Source organism: Camelus dromedarius, chromosome 25 (genome assembly GCF_036321535.1).
Source record: "Camelus dromedarius isolate mCamDro1 chromosome 25, mCamDro1.pat, whole genome shotgun sequence".
NCBI classification, from domain to species: Eukaryota; Metazoa; Chordata; class Mammalia; order Artiodactyla; family Camelidae; genus Camelus; species Camelus dromedarius.
In genome coordinates this window covers 1,921,497-1,942,479 of record NC_087460.1, presented here as the reverse complement: position 1 = coordinate 1,942,479, position 20,983 = coordinate 1,921,497, and the positions used below count along the sequence as shown (strand labels likewise).

Sequence of the window (20,983 nt, the reverse complement as noted above, 5' to 3'; positions counted from 1 at the left end):
AGAGAAGCCACCAGAATCGTTAACGGATAGAAAAATGGGTCCCTTGGACAAAAAAATGAGAGCTGTTCACTCATTCATTTAAACAAATATTTGCTCAGCACATACCTCGAGCAGGGCGTTGCGCTGGGTCACTTGGAATGAGGACTCCGTTACGGTTTCTCTCTAGGAGGGGTGTTCAGGTGCATGTGTGAAAATCATCACAAAATGTAACAACCATTAAGTGTTTTTCATTTTTTCCCCCATTTTTAAAAAAAATTGAAGCATAGTTGATTTCCAAGGTTGTGTTTGTTTCAGGTGTACAGCAAAGTGATTCAGGTGTTTGTATGTATATTTTTTCATATACTTTTTCATTATAGGTTATTACAAGGTAATGAATATAGTTCCCTGTGCTGTATAGTAGGTCCTTGTTGTTTATCTATTATATACGTAGTGTGTATCTGTTAATCCCAAACTTCTGATTTATCCTTCCATGACTTTTCCCCTTTGGGTAACCATAAGTTTGTTTTCTATGTATCATTTATTTAGATTCCACATATGAGTGACACCATATGGTATTTGTCTCTCTGACTTCACTTAGTATGATCATCTCTAGGTCCATCCATATTGCTGCAGATGGCATTATTTCATTCTTTTTTACAGCTGAATAGCATTCCATTGTGTGTGTGTCTGTGTGTGTGTGTACACACACACACACAGACACACACACCCCACATCTTCTTTATCCATTCCTCTGTCGATGGACACTTAGGCTGCTTCCATGTCTTGGCTACTGTATATAGTGCTGCTGTGAACACTGGGGTGCAGGTGTCTTTTTGAACTAGAGTTTTCTCCACAGCCATTAAGTTTTGTATATGTGGAACTTACACGCTGCTGTGACACTTCTGGAACGGGGACATGGCTCTTTCAACTAATATTTCATGGAAGTGGTGACATTTCAGGAGCTCTTGGGGAGTTGGTGAGACTTCAATGGACACAGAAAGAGAAGGCTATTCCAGGCGGAGAGAGCAGAGCCCCGAAGACCCAGAGTCAAGGGAGAGTTCGTGTTTGGGAATGTTGAGCCTCTGGATTTGGTGAAGCAGCGAGTGTGAAGGAGAATGTGGGGTGGGGCTGTATTAGGCAAGACTTTGGATCACAGCCCTAAAGAGGGACATTTATTCAGTAGGTAAGAGAAAGCAGGTGAAGGTTTTAGAAAAGGGTAGTGTCCTAGAAGCCAGGGTAATAGTAAGACTGGTTAACAAGGCTGTTCTGTGGTGTGGATGTGGGTGCTGGGGTGGAGGTCGAAGATTCCTTTAGCTGCTGGGTTCTGGAGCTCTCCTGGGGACAGATCAGGGCTCTAGTGGGACGTTCAAAGGGCCTGGGGCAGTCCCTGTGTACCAAAGCCTTCATTTAATCATTCCAACATTTTGATAACTGACTTGTGTGGACTGGCTAAAAGCAGCCCTGGGGAACAGACTACGATCGATCGGAAGTTAAAGACTCCATTCTGGCAGGTTTTAACAAGCTCTACCCATGTGTCCAGATTGGATTAGCTATGAACTGCCTGAGGGCAGAGGTCTGGACTAAAACGGTTTCTAGGTTCTTTGCTCTGTAATTGACCAACTTGCTGGGACCAACTTGGTGCTGGAGCCGAGGCAGCATATCTGGCCCAGGGCCTGGGCTGCGGGGCAGGTGCTCTAGCCCCTTTCTGGATCTTGCAGGCTTGGGTCTGGAATGTCCCCATGCAAGTGCCCAGCCTGCCTGCTGAACTCCAGTGTTTTCTCAAGCTCCGGGATGAGGTGGCCTTCGACGCCTGAAACCTGTAACATGTCTCTCTCTGGTTGGCCCTTGTGAGTGGGTGGAGGAGGCACACCTGCAGATGTCAGGTGGCCCCGCAGCTCCCAGGGTCACCACAGCCATTCTGACCTGGAAAGGATGCAAACCCTCCGGTAACAGGTAGCCCAGGGCAGAACAGTAATCTGAGACTCCGGCGGGAGAGAGAGGGAGAAACAGATGAGGCGGATGTGTGGGCAGAGGGGATGGGGTGGCTTAGAGCTGAAACCCAGGGCGGAGGCCGGGGAGGGAGGCACAGCTGCTCCGTGTGCTCCCGGTGGCTGGGTCCCCAGCACATGCGCCCTGGCCACGCTGCCCCGCTTTCCCACCGAATCTCTGGCTCCTTTTCCTGTGTCCTCCTTGCCTCTCTTTATGCTGCTGTTCTAGTCGCCTGGCTGCTGCTGCGTGTAACTTCGAATCAGTGTTCAATGCACGGCACACACGAGGCACTTGAATACCTTCTGGTTTCAGATGGTAAGCTCTGAATTTCCAAGCACCTGATATTTTCCACTGGCAGATGCGTTGTTTATCAGTGACGGGTCCAAGAATAGAACCTAGGAATTCTTGTTCCATGTTCCATGATACATATAAACAACAGTAGCCTTTAAGCACAAAGGCAAAGGGTAAGAATTAAGCCATCTGTGTTTTTTAACGAAAAGTATGTTGCCCCCGGACCAGCGTTGTCTGCAACTGGGCCAAAGTGTATGAGGACAGGACCCCTCACCCAGCCCTGGCCTCTCCCTCCCTGGTCTGTGCGCCTCCCTGACGCGGCTGGCAGAGCCACAGCCATCCCGCCGCCACCCCGGAACCCCGGGACCCCGGAACCCCGGAACCCCGGGGCTATGGTCTGGGCCCAGGCCCCAGGCTCCTGCTGGGCCCGGGAGCTGTTCAGACACCCGCACGGTCCTAACTGCTCTGTGGCACGAGATCTTTGGAGCAGCCCCTTCCGTGCTGGTTTTCGGAGCAGCTGGCCGTGCCCTGTGGTAGTTTTCCAGGCCTTGGAGCCGGTCTCGCCCTCTGGTGCTGGGCTTTATGGAGCGGAGCGGCCACCGCCAGGGCCGAGCTTGCTCTGGGAGGGGGCCTGGAGGCCGCTCCAAGCCGCGCTCACTGTCTGCTTGGCCGCTGAGCTTCCACCGGTCCCCAGACCTGCCCTTTCCATTTCCTAGAGCACGTTTCCTCCTGTCCGAGGATGAGGAGGTCTCAGCGAGGCCGGCCACACGGTCCCAGCTTTCAGACAGTCCTCCTCTGACCTTGTGATCCACAGTGAACGGGTTTCTGTGTTTTCCAGAATAGAAGGCGCTCCTGGAAGGCATGAGGCTAATTTGGAAAGGGTTATAAAGGGTGCCGGGCTGAGTAAGTTATGCATTGTGAGCAAAGCATGATGGACAGATCTTTAAATTTTTACAGACCAGGTTCCAACAAGTGCTGCTTTCACGGTAGACGTATCCGTGAGCTAAGCAGAAATGAATGTTCTTTTTATCTCTGCTATTTTAATATGTAACTTTTTTTTATACTAGATTGTTTTTTTGCTGGGGGAGGTAATTAGGTTTCTATTTACTTATTTTTAATGGAAATACTGGGGATAGAACCCAGGACCTTGTGCATGCTAGACACGCACTCTACCACAGAGCTATACCCTCCCCTGCTATTTTTTATGCTAAATTTTAAAATTTCTTAACTATGGACCAGCTTTTTTTTATTTTAGAAAATAAGCATGCAAATTGTCCTCGTGGGCTTGTTTTTTTTTTAACTTTTCATGGAAGTATGTTACAGGCACAGGAAGGTGCAGGTGCAGATGTCTAGCCTGGTGAATCCCCGCGGACTGAGCAGACGCTTGCACCCAGCAGCCCAGTGAAGGAACACATTGCCGGCACTTTCAGTCACTACCATCCACATAGACTAATTTAGTCTATTTTTATACTTTGTGGAGATGGAATCACACAGTATGTGATTTATTTTAAAAGCAGTATTTCTTTGTGATTATAAAAATAACACATGTTCATTATACCAGGTAATGGCGGTGTCTCTGGGCCACACCCACCCCTGTAAAACTCCCTTTCTGTGCTTTAGACACCCCAGCACAGCTGACTCAGTAACTTAAGGAGTGGCCCAGGAAGACCAGGGCCCCAAGGGCCATAAGACGCAGTCCTGCGACAGTCTCCAAGGGAGGACTAGGGACCACTGCCTATTCTGTGTACGAGAGCGCTCCAGAAATGTTTCTTCTGGCCTTTATTTTTTCCCCCACTTTTAGAGAGATAACTGGCATATTAGTTGAAAGTGTACAACAGAATGATCTGATACACGTATGTATTACAGAATGATCACCACAGTAAGTCTAGTTAACTAGTTAAGTCTAGTTAACTAAGCTAGGTGTAATTGCATCTTTTCTCCTTGTGATGAGAACTTTCTTCTGCCCTGACGTTAGAACTGGTTGTGCTTCTCCTGAGCAGTCTGTCCGTTTTAATTTTTATCGGCCACGTGAATTGGTATAACCATTCTGTTTTCTCCCTTTGTGTTGGTTCCTAGAAAGCTTTAGAATTCAGTTTTTGATTCATTGGGGGAAAAGTGTAAAAGATTTTATGATCTGCATTTTGGTTTCAATTTTTTGCCTGTATCTTTTTCATTTTTACCCACGACTACTTCTAATTTATGTCATTTTATGTTCTGCGGTGCTTGCAAGCCACTTTGATTTTTTTCTGGATCAGGTCAAGGCACAAAGAAATCAGTAAAAGTTCTGTGGTGTGTTCACAAGTATGAAGAAGAAATTAACAGTCACCCGTAACCTCACTGCTCTGACCTAGAGATTACCGAAAAGAAAAAAAGTGTGTTAGCTGTGATAACCAGGTGGATCCTGGAATACGTTAAAACAAGAATTCTAAAGAGCTGAAAAATAATTTTCCTGATTTCTTTAGTTTATTGAAGTGTTGAAACATTGAATGACATTCCAAAATAAATTCTCACCTCCTTATGTGTGAAAAGAATATCAAAACCTTGGAATTTACTGACAGACGCTGGGGTCTGAGGGACTGTCATTGAAAACAAGGACATAACTATAAGGGAAATGTAATGACGCATGGGACCCCCGACAGTACTGATTAACCGAGAGGGCTGGCCAGGGAGGCCAGGAACCTCAGGTTTGTCCTTTGGGCTCCTCACCCTCCCAGGCCAGCGCAGGGACCATGAGCATGAAGAGCTGTGGCTTCTGGGAGCATAAAGTCACAAACATCAGAGGTCTGGCCCCTTCACTGACAGGTGAGAAAGCAGGGAAGCCCAGGGCACAGGTGCTGCCTGCCTCCCGCCCACTTCTCTTCTTCCAGGCTGCATTCCTGTGGTGCCTGGCAGGGGCTGTGCCTGTACCCCGCTCCTTGGCTGGTGGAATTGTGCTTCATGGCACAGGACCTGAGAAGAGGGCCCACGGATGGGAAAAGGAGAAAGAAGGGCGGGGGTGGGAGCGGAGAAATGACAGTCCAGACAGACCAAGGATTTTCGCAGATAGATCTCAGAGATCCTGTGAGCTCAGTTCCAGACCACTGCCATAAAGTGAACATTGCAATAAAGTGAGGCACACTGATGTTACATAACAGTTACGTTTACACTACACTGCAGTCTAGTAAATGTGCAGTAGTCTTGTGTCTAAAACAACGTACATACCTTAATTAAAAATACTTTATTGGTAGAAAATGCTCACAGTCATCTGAGTCTTCGGTGAATCATAGTATTTTTGTAATAGTAGCGTCAAAGACCACTGACCGCAGATCACCATAACAAACAGAATAATAATGAAAAGGTTTGAAATATTGCCAGAATTACCAAAATGTGGCAGAGACCCCAGGCGATCAAATGCTGTTGGAAAAATGGTGCCTGTGGACCTGCTCCACGCAGGGTTGCCACAAATCTTCAGTTTGTAAAAAAAATGCAATATCTGTGCAGAAAAGTGAGGTCTGCGTGTATAAATGCCCAGGAAACTGAGTGATGTGCAGTTTTCAGTCTTGACTTCTTTTTGCCAATCTTGAATGGCTGCAGAGGTGATTCATTTTAAAACTTAAGTAAAATGTTTAGTGAGTATTTACTTTTTTTGTGGGGGACTGAGTGAGATGAAAAGCATCGATGGTTCCTGGAAAAAATTATGGAAATTGGAGGCAGGGTGGGGTTCAAATCCAAGTCTTGTGACTCCCCAGTTCCAGGACCTTATGTAAGGTGTGTGTTCCTTTTCAAGGCTCAGATGCTTCGTCGGGGGGCTGGGGTTCTGTGACCTCCCCGTGGAGCTCTTCTTCTGATTAGGTAAGATTTAGTGAGCCTCGCACATGTTAGTTGCCCGATTAGATTGAACATAAGCCTAGCACATGTTAGGAGCTCAGAGAATGTCGGCCTCTGTCTCTTCCCCTGCAGAGTTTATGATCTGGTAGGAATGAGAGACTCCTCCTAGTGTGTGGACACATTCCTCAGCTGGCCCTTTTGCCTTCAGCTTCTCGGCCCGTGACACAGCTGTGCCCAGGCCCTCAGCCATCCGTGTCCACACCTGCCACCGAACGCACATTCTTCAGCCACTCTTTTTTCCATGATGTTCAGCACTGCCTCCGTCTTTCCACGTGTACCCCGGCAGAGATCCGCGTTGATGGGGGGGGGGGTAAGTTGGAAGTTAAGGGTTTTGCTGAGAGCAAGAGCTGTTCGGGGGACGTACCTGGCACCAAAGCTCAGCGGCTGGGGAGCGGCACCCACCCCGGGTACACTCGGGAGGGCTTCCGGGACCGGCCGGCAGGAGCACTGGGCCGTACCTCTGTTTAAATCCCAGCTTTGAAGCTGACTTACCGCGGGTGCTCAGGCAAGCCTTTCTTCCTTTGAGAGCTTCAGTTCCGTAATCTCTAGACTGGGATGTTCCTTTCAGGGGCAGGTTTGGAACCTCTCCTGGGTCAGTCTTTGGCCTTCTTTCTGGTCTTTCAGGACTCCGTTGCCTGATGAGAGGTGGCAGTTCGCCAGGGCCTCTGGCTCCTTGGCCTCCAAGGTCACCCTTGACAACATGGTCCCCATGCAAGCAGTTGCTTCAGAGATTAAAGGCCTCCCTGCTGAGATCTTCTTACAAATCCTCTGATCCCCTCCTTTCCACCCTTCCTGCCAAGCAGGGTTCAAATGGACGTGTGTGGGCAAGTGGACACGCACGCCCTCCCCTCGCCCACCGTCTGGTCCCCAGACCGCTCACCGCCACCTCTGCGTCGGAGATGGGCAGCGGGAGTGAGGACGCTGAGGGTTCCTCATGAACCCAGGACAGAGTCTTAAGATATATTCTCATTTCTCTCTTTCTCTCTCTTTCTTTTTAACATAGATACTGGGGATTGAACCCAGGGCCCTGTGCACGCTAGGCACGCGCTCTACCGCCGAGCTGTGTCCTTCCCCCGTTCTCTGTGTTTAATACTCCAGAATTTGTTTTACCTAATCTCTTATCTGAAGCGGTCGGTTGCCCCAGACTGAGAGGGGAGTGCACCAGAGCTCACATCTTCATGCTCTGGCCCCTGGAGATTGCCCTGATTTATGGAGAGCTTAGCTATGTAAATAAGAAGTTTGTCCCATTTTATGCAGCATTTCTTAGCATTTTGCTGTATTTCTCAAAAGGAAGTCCTTTGGCCTGAATTTTTAAGACCTCTTCCAGCTCTGTTGGGGTTTTCGTTGCTGTTGGAGTTTGAGCGTGTCTGATAAAGGTGGCTGTTTCCACCTGGGGAGTCTGGCACAGACTGAGTCAAAGTGTGGGCAGCGCTGATCCTGAGGGCAGAGGCTCCCACGGGATGGAGGAGACGAGTCTGGAAAGGTGGTTGTGACCTGGTGGCACAGTCCTGAGCTCCAGGCCACTGGGTTTCGACTCGAGAGTGACGTAGATTTCTGAAAGCAGGGACTGGATATGATGGCGGCGGTGTTTCTTATTCTTACCCACTGCTTCTTGCTTTAGTTCTTCAGACAGTTAGGGAACACATTTCATGTCCTAGGAGCATGACTATTGGGAGATGAAGCTCCCAGAAGTTTGCAGGACATCTTGGTGACCGAGGCCACCCAGATGGCCACTGTGGTGACGTGGGGTGTGGGCGATGACCTGTGGCTCAGGACGGTGATGGGAAGGCTGCGACTTGTCAAAGAAACATGTGACAGTTTGTCGGTACTGTTGACGCAGAAGGTGGTAGGAGATATGAAAGTTCTGGGTTGCACACATGGTTCTCTGCCTACACTCTGCTGTGATCTTTTTTTCTTTTTTCTTTTTTGGTGGGGGAGGTAATCAGGTTTGTTCTTTACTTTAATGGAGGTACTGGGGGTTGAACCCAGGACTTTGTGCATGCTCAGCATGCACTCTACCACTGACCTACACCCTCCTCCCGTGATCATTTTAACTTAAGGCTGCCTTGCACACACAGCATCTCAAACAGTGGTCTCAGGAGAAGTAAGTGCCTCCATTTCTTCTTACACTCTGCTCTCTGGGGCCTGGACGCTGTGCTAGTCTTGCAGAAGAACACGCACAAAGGGACGGGGAACAGACGCTCGTTTACCAAATGTGCCAGGCAGCGCTGTAGATGTTAGGGACGTGGGAGGGAACCAGGCATTTAAAGGCTGTGCTGTCCTGGAGCTGATGTTTCCGGAGGAAAAGACAGATAATAAACACACAGACAAAGAGAGAAGAATTTCAGGTGGCGACGAGTTCTTGGAAGAGAATGAAACAGGTGAGGACAGAGTTTCTGGATGGAGGTGGGAGAAGAGAAGCCCGGAGAGTGGGGGGCTCCCGGGGGCAAGTGTCACAAGCACCCCAGGAATTCGGAAGACGGGAGCCGGCAGAGGGGGAAAGCGCAGACCCGGTCAGTGCTCACCTTCATCGTCCTGCCACCTGCCCTTGCCCTGGGACAGCGTCCTCTGTCCCTGCTCCCCGGCGAGCATGGAGGCAGCCTCCGACTCTGGGTTCCTGCTGGGGGAACGTGGGCGAGGGGCGCTGGCAGGGGCGCTTTCTGGGCCTGGGGTTTCTCCTCTTCGCCAACATGGATTCCAAACCAGGGTCGGGAGGGGAGGACATCCTATCAACAGCCCCCCACCCCCACCCCCACCCCCGCAGGAATGAACCTCTGCTCCCCTCCCCCGCTCCACCTTTTGTCCTCGGCTAGCATGCTTATCAGGGGCTGTCTTGCCTCGGAGTTATTTCTGTCCGTCTGTCTTCCCCCATGAGACTGAATTTCTCGGGTGCCAGACCTGGGCCCCTTCCCTTGGTCTCCCTGGCAGATGCACTTAACCCTTTGTGGCTTGTACACACTTGTAAAAGCCGATGAAGAAACTGAGGACCCTCTCCCCAGAAATGTGGCTGCCCCCTCATAGTTTGTGTGCTATTTGTGGGAGTACACAGGCCCCCGACACCTCTCCAGGGATCCCTGGTCGGGAACTCTGCCTGAGTGCTTTGCCCGATGCCTGGATGTGGTAGGTTGTCAGCGTTTGGTTGACTTGTGGACAGTTAACTGGGTTCCGCCTGATTAAATCCTTTTCTTTAGATGCAGGGACAGAAGTCAGTGGGGAGAAAGAGAGCCAAGAAGCAGTCCCATTGCTGGGAGATGCAGAGAGCGTGTGTAAGGTCTGGGGGTCCGCATCCCGAGAGTGTGGCCTCTGGCCCTGGAGCACCAGAGTTGGGGTCCCCCTCCCTCGGGCGGGTCCTCTCTCGGACTCCGCAGGGCTGCTCCGCAGGCTTCCTTCTGCGTGCCGTGCCCACCGCTGCCCGCCCTTTCAGTCCATCTTCCCCCGAAGCCTCCCTCTGTTTCTTCACCCTTTTTGGAGCTGCTGTCGAGCTTCAGTTATCTGAAGCTCCCAGCTGACGTTTCCTTCTGTTCCCACTCCGTCTGGGTTGGCTTTGGGCCCTCCAGTGAGGTTGCTGGAGAAGCCGGGGATGGCTCCGAAGAGCCTGCTCACGGCACTGGCTTCCCCCTCCCCACGAGCACCGGCGCTCGGAGGAGCAGGTGGTTAACTGAGAATTCGGCCGACACGGCCTTGGTTGTGCCCACGCTTCCCCTGTGTGGACACCGCCACCGTTTCTGCCTCGACCTCTGAGGTGGCCGTGGTGTCCTGCCCACCATCTGCCAGTGTCTTTGCGCCTCCTTTTCTCCCTTCCTTCCTGGCATCTGACTGAGAGCAGGTCTCTGAAGTCAGACTGCCTAAGTTTGGATCCCGGCTCCTATGCTTAGTAAACTGTGCCTCCGTGAGCAGATTACTGAACCTCGGTGCACCCCAGGTCCTCATCTGTAAAATGGGAATGTTAGCAGTAGTGTCACTCCCCTCGTTGGGTTTGGTTGTGACGCTTAAGTGAAATAACACATAGACAGCAGCAAGAACCGCTCCTGACACATAATGTCGACTAAACGTTAGCTGTGATTATTTATTACCACTTTGTCAGCTTTGAAAGCTCCTTTGTCTCTCTTTTGATTAATTTTGGGATGTTTTCTTTTACACATCACAAAGAACCTCAGGACAGGGATTTTTAAATTCTGAGATGGAAAATGCCTGCACCTCTGTTTCCAGGTCGGTGACAGGCATCTCCAGTAGAAGAGGAAATTCTTTCCCTGAGCCCCGGCACAGTCTCCCAGTCTTTCTCAACGCAGCTCGCCAGGCTGTCACTACAGATTGATTGGAGTTGCCTCTTAAAGGGTAGTGTTTGCCCAGCCTTCTGATTTTACCAGTAAAGAATTTGAGGCCGAGAGTGTTTTAAGCAAGCCACCCGGGAGCGGGGCTGGGGCCGGAACTCCTGGTCCCTGGGCGTGCTCTCACCGTGCCTTTGTGTTTGCTGAGAAGCTTCCTTTTAATGTGTGAGTTTTGTGAAGTGTTTTCTCCTGGTGTGCACCAAGTACGTAGAGGACTGGTGCTCAGATCTGTTTATCTTTTCTTGCCAATGAACTAGCTGAAGTTGTTGCCGCTTAGCTGGGAGTGGACCATGTGCCCAGCTCAGCTGCTGCTGGGGGCGATCTGTGGGTTTTCCGAAATCCTCCAGCGATACGCTGCACTGGTGCTGGTATCTGAAGGTCACCTGTAAGGAAGCCCTTGTGGATGTTGAATCCTCATATTGCAAAGGGCAGTCAAGATGTGACATTCCTCATCCGGCAGGTCCCTTCGCACCCCCTGACCCCGCACCCTCCCACCCTCAGAACAGACCCCATTCTGCTAAAGCAAGTGGAATTATGATTTCCTCTCACCTCCTTGAGTTGAGGAGGGCTGGGGAATGGGAATAGATGAAGCTGATTTTAAATCAGAAGAATCCTGGATCACGTGAATCATGAAACCCTTTGACAGAAAAATACAAACAAAATTTGAAAACATGTCATCTTCTCCTTTATCCTCATCTCTGCGGAAAGGTACAAGCTGTCGAGGGCGGGTATTTTCATAACCCCGGCCCTTGGGTTATGGAAGGCCATCACTGGCAATTCTTTGTGAGGGGGTAAGAGACGAAATGGACGACAAACTGAAGAAAAGTTGCAGGTAGGTAGCAACAAGTGGGTTCGGAACATGTTTGGGGAAGAGCTCAGAGAGGAGGTGAAAAAATAATAATATTCAAGCTTGATTTAGCAGGGCAAATAAGAATTCAACTTTGCTCCGATGCACGAAAATTGGAAAAATATTTGCGTAGGAACAGTCTACAATGGTGAAGCTTTACTTGTTTTCCTCAAGAAAAGCCACCCGACTGTTACGGGGGGTGAGGGGAACGTTTACAGAAGCAAGAGCTATTCAGTTGCAACCTGATGTTTACCACTTTGAGGAAAAGAAATGCACATAAATGGCCTAAGGTGCTTGTTGATACAAAAATTGGGGGGGTCAGTTTCTGGGAAATGAAAATGTTCCGTAATATTTTTAGGAAAACAATCATGAAATATTTTTAGCACCCGTAAAGTAGTTTTCTGTTAGTTAAGCAAGATAAACATATATTATACATAACTTGGTTTGCTCGAAATGATTATGCTTGGTATATTTAGATGTTAGAAGGCCTGAGAGGCAGGAAAAAACCCCAAAGTTGTTTCTTCTAAAACCAAGGGGGGAAAAAAATCCTCCAGAAAGAGTGGTTTTTCTATACTTCTCTGCTCCTTTAGATCTCTGAGAAGGTTTGGAAAGCTCCAGGATGGTGAACCCTTTCCCCAGCTGGCAGGGCCTCCAGGAACCAGTCATGTGAGGGAGGGAGTGGACGGTCAGACAGAAAAATGGTCCCTGTTCCACCCGGGACACCCCCCCCCCCCAACTGGAGCTTGGAGCAGCCTGGGCGGCAGGCGCACTTTAGGGTCAGAGGTCGCTCCTTCTCCCAGAGGAGGGTCGGTCCTTTCCTCCTGCTTGGGAAGGTGTCCTCTGCTGTGGCCGGCGGGGGTGGGGCCGCAGGGGCTGGATCCTGGAGTTCACGGGGAAGACAGCCTGTACGGCCTGCTGCTCCTGTATTAGAGGAGAGAGGAAGGCAAGAGGTGCCTGGCACAGACAAACCCATGCAGCCCACCGATGAGGTGGGAGGCCCGCTGAAGGGTTCTGATGCTCAGGACAGGTGGGAGATGGGGGTGGTTCAGGAGCCCAGCGGGCCACGGTATGTGGTCCAGACTGTCGCCGGGCCATGCAACCTCTGCTCGGGGCCTTTGGTTTCATGGCTGTGCTTTGATGGTGCCACTGTCCTGTCCTGCCCAGAGCCCTCCCCTCGACCAGCTGATGCTGCCTGGACTGCCAGAGCTGGGGTGGGGGAGCGAGACGTGGAGCCTGGTCACCCCAGAAGGGGATACATCTGGGGGCGGGGGGCTTTGGGCCGCCTTGAACTAGCCAGTGAGGGAGACAGAATGAACAGTGAGGGAGATACGGGGAGGGGTCAGCCTGCTACGGGGTCTTGACAAGCAAAAGGGGAGCAGCTGTCAGGTGCAGATGAGAGGTTCCGAAGGTGAGACCTGGCACGTCCGGCAGAGGAGCAGGAGGTCACTGGTGGCTTGCATGATCTGTTGTGCGATGGACTGAGACCTGTCTTAGCGGAAGGAGAGGGGAAGCCGTGTCACAGAACCAGGCCTAGAGGAGAACTCGGATGGCCTTTCCTTTTAAGCACTTCCTCAGGGGTGAGAACCCTGGGCTGGAGTCGGGGACCTGAGTTCTGGTCTTGGTTCTGGTTAAGAACTGGCTCTGAGGCTGAGCAAGTCAGTCCTGCGCTCTGGGCCTGACTTTCCTCCTCTGCAAGTGGAGGCATCTCGGCTCCTTGGGGCGTGGGCTTCCCTCTGGCTCTGACATTATTCCCAAAGAGAGCGGTATTTGCACCAGCGCTGGGGTTCTGTCTTTCATTCTCCGCTTCCCCCTCACCTGGGACTGGGAGGATGGGTTCCACAGGCAGGGGCAGGGAGGGAGGGTGAGGTCGGATGAGCCCTGGGCCGTGGTCCTTGGGGAGATGGGCTCGGAGGGGCTGAGTGGCCTTGGGGTCCCTTCTGCAGGCCCGGTGACCATGCTCCTCTTTCTGGAGCCCTCCGACTCGCCACTGCACTTCTGACAAGTCCCCACCTTGGAGCCTCACCCCCAGCCCCTCCCTGCCTGCGGGCAGCCCTCACATAAATACCTCAGTGTGCTCAGCCCAGGGGAGGAGAGACTTCTGCCCGGGGTTGGCCACGGGGTTGGCCGCCTATTTTGGCAGCTCTGGCCACTGGCTTCCTGACCAGACCATCAGAAGCGGAGGGATCTGGAGGTAGGGGTCAGTGAGTCACGGGCTTGGGCTCTGCCTCCAGAGCTGCCCCTCCAGGGGGAGGCTGCCCCTCTGAAAGCATGCCTTCCCAGGGCCCCTGACTTGGGGAGCATCCCCGTGGCTTCTGTGCGAGGGGAGTGATGTTCCTGACCCCACGGGGCTGTGGTGGCAGACTGAGAACCTGGCACGTCTGAAGTTCTCAGGAGAAGTTTGTGTCCCCTTCCGCGCTGTGCCTGGAGCACAGGACAGGGTGTCCCCACGGGACGCAGACGCAAAGCAGGACGCAGGCTCCACACACACGAGCTCCTGCTTCCGTCCCCGTCCCAGCCCCAGGCTGACCCTCACGGGTGCTGCCTCCTTTACCCCCGTTGCCCCGAGGCACACAGGCGCCCAGTCATTACCTCACCGCAGGGCCCGTCTGCCAGAGTGCGTGGTGGAACTGCCTGGGTGGAGAGCTGGAGGCTAATTTTAGACCTGGAGACTCCCTGCCAACAGCTGTGGCTGGCCCGGCAGCTGGGCTGGGCCGCCTGCGGGGAGCCCCGGGCCCCGGCCCTGCAGGTCTGCTCTCAGGACGCATTCCTGCCTCTGTCCCAGCTGCAGTGAGGACCTGGGACAGGGGTCCCTCTGCACAGGGGTGGGGCCTCGAAGCCGCCACTTCCTCCAAGCCTTCCCTTCTCCTCCTGCTTCAGGATGTTTCAGTCTTGCATCTCTCTAGGTGGCCCTATATGTCAGAAACTACCGGTATGGCACCTGGATAGTGGGCCAGCGGACCTTTGAACGGGGCGGCAGGGAGGAGAGAGAATCCCCACACTGTCCTGGGTCCAAATCCAGCTCCCACTCGCCACCAAGCTAATAGTCGAATATAGTGCTTCTCCAACCTTTTTCCTGTTGGCACACATAGAAAACAACAAGAGAAGATATTTGCATCACTTATGGGGGTAAAGAGTTAAGTGTATTTGTGGTTGGATGCAGCCAGCCCTAGGGTTCTGCTGCCCCAGGAACTCAAGGGGTCGGTACTTGGCACCTGTGTTACCGTGTGAAGCCCACTCGTGGGCCAGGGCACGCTGGTTGGCAGCTGTGATATGGCTCTCCAGCCGAGTCCCTGCCCTAGGGAAACCTCCTGGGTTAACCGTAGATGTGCTGGAAGGGGACCCATCGAGCGTGTCCCTCCTTTTACAATTGAGGAAACTGAGGACCGGAGAAACTGGCCCAAGGGTTAACAGTTCTAGTCCTGCTAGGACAGTCACTCCTTCATTTATCCAACCGTTGCTACCTGTAAAGTTCACTATTCCGAAGATACAGAGATGAAAAAGTAGTTGCCAGGGCTCGTCTGTTTTTGATAAAAAGAAAATCAAGGAAACAAAGTTCAGGAAGCAGTTATTTGGGGAGAGGGATGGAGGGTGACTGGACGGAGGCACAAGGGGCTTCAGAGGAGCTGGTTGTGCCTGCTCCTTGGGCTGACGGATGGGGCACAGGTGTTAGTCTTTAAACCATTTGCATATATTTCTGTGTATGTACGATCTGATTCTTTTAAAAAGTAACTGAAAAATACAGGGAGTTTACAAACTAGAGGAAAATGGCCTGGGCTGGTAGGTAAGGAGGCGAGAGACAAGTGGATGAGTTATCCGTGACAGGGGAGACGTGCTAAGGCCGAGCCGCCGTAATCACAGCCTCCTGTGTCCTTCGCAGCACGCTCGTTTTGTCTGCACAATGCCTCTGTCGGGGGAAGAAGCCTTTATATAGTTTCCACTTTACAGGTGAGAAAACTGAAGTTCAAGGGGTTGCTTGCCTCGTTCGGGGTTTCACCTCTGCAGTCAGTCTGAGTGTGGACATCCTTGTCATTCCACGAGCTGGCCCGTGGGGTAGGGGGTGGGGGTGAAGGGCAGGAAAGGCACTTCGTCTCGCTAAACTTATGCGAACTTCTGCTTCCCAGTCTGGAGAGTGGAACTCTTTCTACTTGCTGCTCTTTTTCATGCAGCGGATTTGAGTGTGAAAGCACCGTGTCAGTGTGAAAGCTGACACTTGTTGAGAACTAACACTGCGTCGGTTGGCGCCTCCCCTGATCTTCCCCCCACCCCACCGAGAGCGCGCGACCCCTGTTTCACCGGCAGTCTGTCTCCTTGCTCTCAGCTTTCCTCGTTAACCAGCCGCTCGTCTCCCCGCCTGCTCCAGGAGGCTGGCTTCAACTTTGTCCTGGCATCCACTCCAGAGCCGAGATGCTACAGATAGGAGGTCCCAATCCTTGGCCCACCCCGAGCGCGAGCCATGCCATTCTGTTGACCCCCGGCCAGGTCTGGTGGTTATCTCTGGGGACCATCCCCCTCAGCTGAGAAGGTGGAGGCTTTGAAATCCTTAGTCTGTCCCAGTGGTTTTCCATCTAGCTGCACGTTTGAATCACCTGGGGAGCTTGAAGAGCTGTCCATCCCAAGACCTGGCTTCAAGTCAATCAACTAGATTTGTGGGGCGGGGAAACCGCCTGCTTCCCAGGTGATTCCAACAGGTAGCCAAGGCAGGCCACCTTAGGTCTGTCCTTTCTCTCCAGACAGGATGAGCTAAGAAACAAAGGGTGGTGAAGAGGAAAGGGAGTCCACAGCTGAGCAGGGACCAGACTGCCCCGGGCCCCAGGCCAGTCCAGGATTAGGCCAGGGAAGACCGGAAATGGGACAAGGAACAGGAAAGGAGAGAAAATGAAAAAAAAAAAAAAAAAAAGCAGCTTGGTGTTGGGGGATGCTAAATTATTGCCCCTGTAATGGCCCCATAGCTGAGCAGTGGTACCTGTTCTATGAGTTCGGGTCCAGCCAGTGAAGAGTTGCTCATGCTGTGTGTGGGGGAAATGCAGGGGACACAAGGCAGTGTGAACTCCATGCAGTTGGCATTCCAAGGGCTATGTCTGTGTTCTTGCACAGGTGGATGTGCACAACAGAAATAGTGCCTCCCCTTGACACGTTCTCCCCAGCACCCAGAAACCCTCTCACCTTGGGTAAAGCTTATTACACTGGTTTAGAGTCTGTCATGTGAGGGCAGGGACCATGTGTTTTGTGTCTTAGTCACCATTGTGCTGTTGCCCACAGCCTAGCACTATGCCTCCTTCAAGGAAAGCCTTCAACTGGTTCCATATTTAATTGAGTTCGACTGTTTGAAACTAGAGGAAGGTGAGTGCTCCGGGCACCTGGAGCGTGATCATGTGCTCAGGTGCCTGGGAGAAGTAAGAGAGGTGAAATCTAGCTGGGGGAGGAAGGCTTTGTGGTGGAGGCGGGGTTTGAACTGGGACTGAAATGATGCAGAGAACTTAGACGAGTGGAGGGGAGGGAGGATGAAGACAGAGGCCCCGGCCAGGCTCTCCATCACGCCCTGATGGGAGAGGAGCCGCTGCTTTCCCTGGGAGGGGCAAGGAGAGAAAAGAGGTCCTTGCAGTCCCAGGGCAGCTAAAGTTGAGAGACGGGGAGGGAGGAGCCAGCTCTGGGCAGTGGGTAGCTGCTCAACAGGTATGTGAAGGGTAGGTGAAATGACCATTTAAGTAAATTTTCTGTCTCCACTTTGAGCCTGATTCTGTAATATGAGGAATCAGCAAATTGGGAGTCTTGTGTTGGGGTGGTGTTCACAGCTATTCTGTCCAAGCACAAGAGATGTGAAGAAACCAAGACCCAGAAATGAATGAATAACTTCAGAATTGCAGTCCCAAAGGCCTCAGCTGGCAACCGAGAACAGCAGAGCAGTGGTTCCCAGCCCTGGCTTCAAGCTGGATCATCCAGGAAGCTTAATAACTGAGGCAAAGGATGGAGGTTATGCAAGCGTATGCCTTTGTCAGCACTCATGGAACTGTTTACTTAAATTGGTCCATTTTATTGTATATAAATTATACTTAAATAGAGTTAATTTGAAAACAAAGCGCACTGGAGCAGAAGCCTCCATGGGAACCAGCATCAGGGTGGGACAACGTAACCCGTGAGGCTTGGTGTGGACACGTCTGAGGGCTGAAAACTTCAGGGGGGAGTCCTGATGTGTAGCGCCGTGATTATGGTCAACAATAGTGAGTTATAAACATCAAAGTTGTTGAGAGACTAGATCATAATTGCTCCCACCGCAAAAAAAGAAATGATAGTTATATGACGTGGTAGAGGTGTTGGCTAACACTATGATGGTAATGCTATTGCACTACGTAAATGCGTCAGATCAACATGCTGTAGACTTTAATTATGCCAATTACATCTCAGTAAAACAAAACAAAAAACCAAAATCTTCAGGGGGCCCAGTCATGGGGGGGTGGGGTGGGATGGAGGGGAGCCTTACACTTCCGTGAGTTTTTACCTCCCGGAGCTCTACCAAGTCCTCATTCGCCTACAGTGAATACTGGGGAAAATTCCCTCATGCTTCTGGCAGGGGGAAGGGAAAGGACTCACTTTGAAATGTGCCAGAGCATTTTGTTCTTTTTTGGGGGGTGGGTGAGTAATTAGGTATATATATATATATGTATATTTATAGGTTTATTTATATATATATAAATTTTTTTTAAATGGTGGTACTGGGGATTGAACCCAGGACCTCATGCATGCTAAGCTGTACCCTCTGTTCATCTTAACAAGGTCTGCCCTAGGAGGAGCTGTTTTACCAGAGCCTGGCCTACCTGGGGGAAGGGAGATACCCAACTCCAGCCCACTCTAGCCATGCTGTCCACCAAAGGGCAGGGAGTGCGAAGCACGGTGAAGTAGGGGTCCCAGGCAGCAGCTCACCAGTGGACTGAGACCTCGTCGTGGGACTGGAGAACACTCCCCTCCCCCACACCTCACTGTCCCATCCCTAAAGACCTCTTACTGCAGTGCAGCACGTCTACCCAGCATATCCTGTCTGCCTTTCAGTAGAGGTTTACCAGACGTAAAACACGGTTGGAGGAGACTGACTATCACAACCAGAGTCAGACAATGGTGGAAATGTTGGAGTTACCAGACCAGGAAACTTTAAATCTGTGATTAATAGGCTAAGAGCTTTAATGGAAAAAGTAGACAGCATGCAAAAACATATGGATAATGTAAGGAGAGAGATGGAAATTCTAAGAATTAAAAAAATGGTGGAGATTAAAACCACAGCAACAGACATGACGACTGCCTTTGGTGGGCTCGTTAGTAACCTGGACATGCCAAGGAAAGAATCTCTGAGCTTGAGGAGATGGTGATAGAAACTTCCAAAACTGAAAGACGAGGCAGGGAGGAACCAGAGCAGACTACCCAAAAACTGTGGGACAACTGCAAAAGGTATAACATGTGTAAAGAGAGGAAGGAACAGAAGAGATATTTGAAGCAATAATGACTGAGAATTTCCCCAAATTAATGTCAGAAATCAAACTGCAGATCCAGGAAGCTCGGACAACACCAAGCAAGATAAATCCCCTTCTCTCAGTCAGATTTAAACTTAAAAAAATTAAAGAAAAAACCCTGAAAGAAGCTGGGGGTGACAGGTTGGGAAACATCTCACTTAAAGAGAAGCAAAGATAAGAAATACATCTGACATCTCAGAAACCATGCCAGTAAGAAGAGAGTGAAGTATTTAAAGTGTTTAGAGGATAAAATCACCAACCTAGAATTCTGTACCCTGTGAAATTATCCTTCAAAAGTAAGAAAGAAAAGCTTTCTCAGACAAACAAAAATTAAGGCAATTTATTACCAGTATACTTGCAAAAAATGTTAAAAGAATTTCTTCAGAGAGAAGGAAAATTATATAGGTCAGAAACTTAGATCTATATAAAGAAAGGAAGAGCACTGGAGAATGAATACATGAAAGTAAAATAAAATCTCTTATGTTTCACAGATAACGTTATACTGCAAGTACTAGCTAATGCAATAGGATAAGAAAAGGAAATAAAAGGTACACAGGTGGGGAAGAAAGAAACAGAACCATCTTTGTTCACAGGTGATAAGGCCACCTATGTAGAAAATGTGAAAGAATTGACAAAAATGAACAAATCCCCCAAAACTGGAACTAACAAGCAAGTATAGCAATGTTACAGGGTACAAGATTAATACACAAAAGTTCAGCCTCTTTCCCATATACCAGTAATGAACAAGGAATTTGGAATTAAAAACACATTGCGGGGAGGATATAGCTCAGTGGTAGAGCACTTGCCTAACATGCACGAGGTCCTGGGTTCAATCCCCAGTACCTCCTCTGAAAACAAATAAACTTAATTACCTTCCCCTGCTAAGAAAGAAAAAAAGAAAAAAGAAAGAAAAGAAATTAAAAACACATTACCATTTATATTAAAACACTCCACCCAAATGAAATACTTGTGTCTAATAAAATATGTGCAAGAATTACGAGGGAAACTACAAAACTGATGAAATACATCAAAGAAGAACTAAATAAATGGCGAGCGATTCCAAGTTCATGGATAGAAAGGCTCAGGACTGTCAAGATGTCAGCTCTTCCCAACTTGATGTATAGATTCAATGCAATCCCAGTGAAAAATCTCAGCAAGTTATTTTATGGAAATTAACAAGATTCTAAAGTTTATATGGAGAGGCGAGGTGGGGGGGTATAGCTCAAGCGGTAGAGCGCATGCTTAGCATGCACGAGGTCCTGGGTTCAATCCCTGGTACCTCCTCTAAAAATAAATAAATAAATAACCCTAATTACCTCCCCCCACCAAAAAAAAAAAATGAAGTTTATATGGAGAAGCAAAAAACTCATAATAATCAACTCAGTGTTAAAGGAGAAGAGTGAAGTTGGAGGACTGACACTACCCAACTTCAAGACTTACTGTCAGTCTACAGTAGTAATCGAGAAAATGTGGTATCGACAAAGAAGTCACCAAATAAATCAAAAGAAGAGAACAGAGAGCCCAGAAACAGAACCACATTTAGTCAACTGGTCTTTGACAAAGGAGCAGAGCTAACACAATGGAGCAAAGATAGTCTTTTCAACAAATGGTGCTGGAACAACTGGACATCCGCATGCAAGAAAAAAAAACAAAACAAAAACACGAATCTAGGACAGACCTTACACCTTTCACAGAAATCAGCTCAACATGGATCACAAAATCCAAAACACAAAGCTATGAACCTCCTGGGACATAACATAGGAGAAAACCGTCTCACCGTGGGTGCAGCGGTGGCTTCAGATGTAACACCAAAGGCAGAAAGAACTGATAAACTTGACTTCAGTGCAGTTGAAATTTTCTGCTCTGCAAAAAATCGGGGTCGACAGAATGCGAAGACAAGCCACAGACTGGGAGAAGATGTTTGCAAGAGACACCTGACATTGGACTGTAATTCATCAACAGTAAGAGAAAGAATAGCCTGATTAAAAATGGGCAAAAGACCCAAAGAGACACCTCATCAAAGAAGACATCCAGATGACAAGTAAGCATATGAAAAATATGTTCAACATCATATGATGTTAGGGAATCGCAAGTTAACACGACAGTGAGATACCACTACATGCCTGTAAGAATAGCCAAAATCACAAAACACTGAGAACACCAAATGCTGGTGAGCATGTGGA

General features: G+C 49.9%; 1 protein-coding gene and 1 non-coding gene across 3 annotated transcripts in view; both read left to right on the top strand.

Moving 5' to 3' along the window:
• Positions 1 to 20,983, top strand: part of B4GALNT3 (beta-1,4-N-acetyl-galactosaminyltransferase 3) — an 80,352-nt gene that overhangs the window by 2,774 nt on the left and 56,595 nt on the right. The gene's annotated exons all lie outside the window — the stretch shown is intronic.
• On the top strand, positions 19,576 to 19,648 carry TRNAV-AAC (transfer RNA valine (anticodon AAC)). The gene has a single exon. It is a non-coding gene; the product is annotated as a tRNA-Val (tRNA).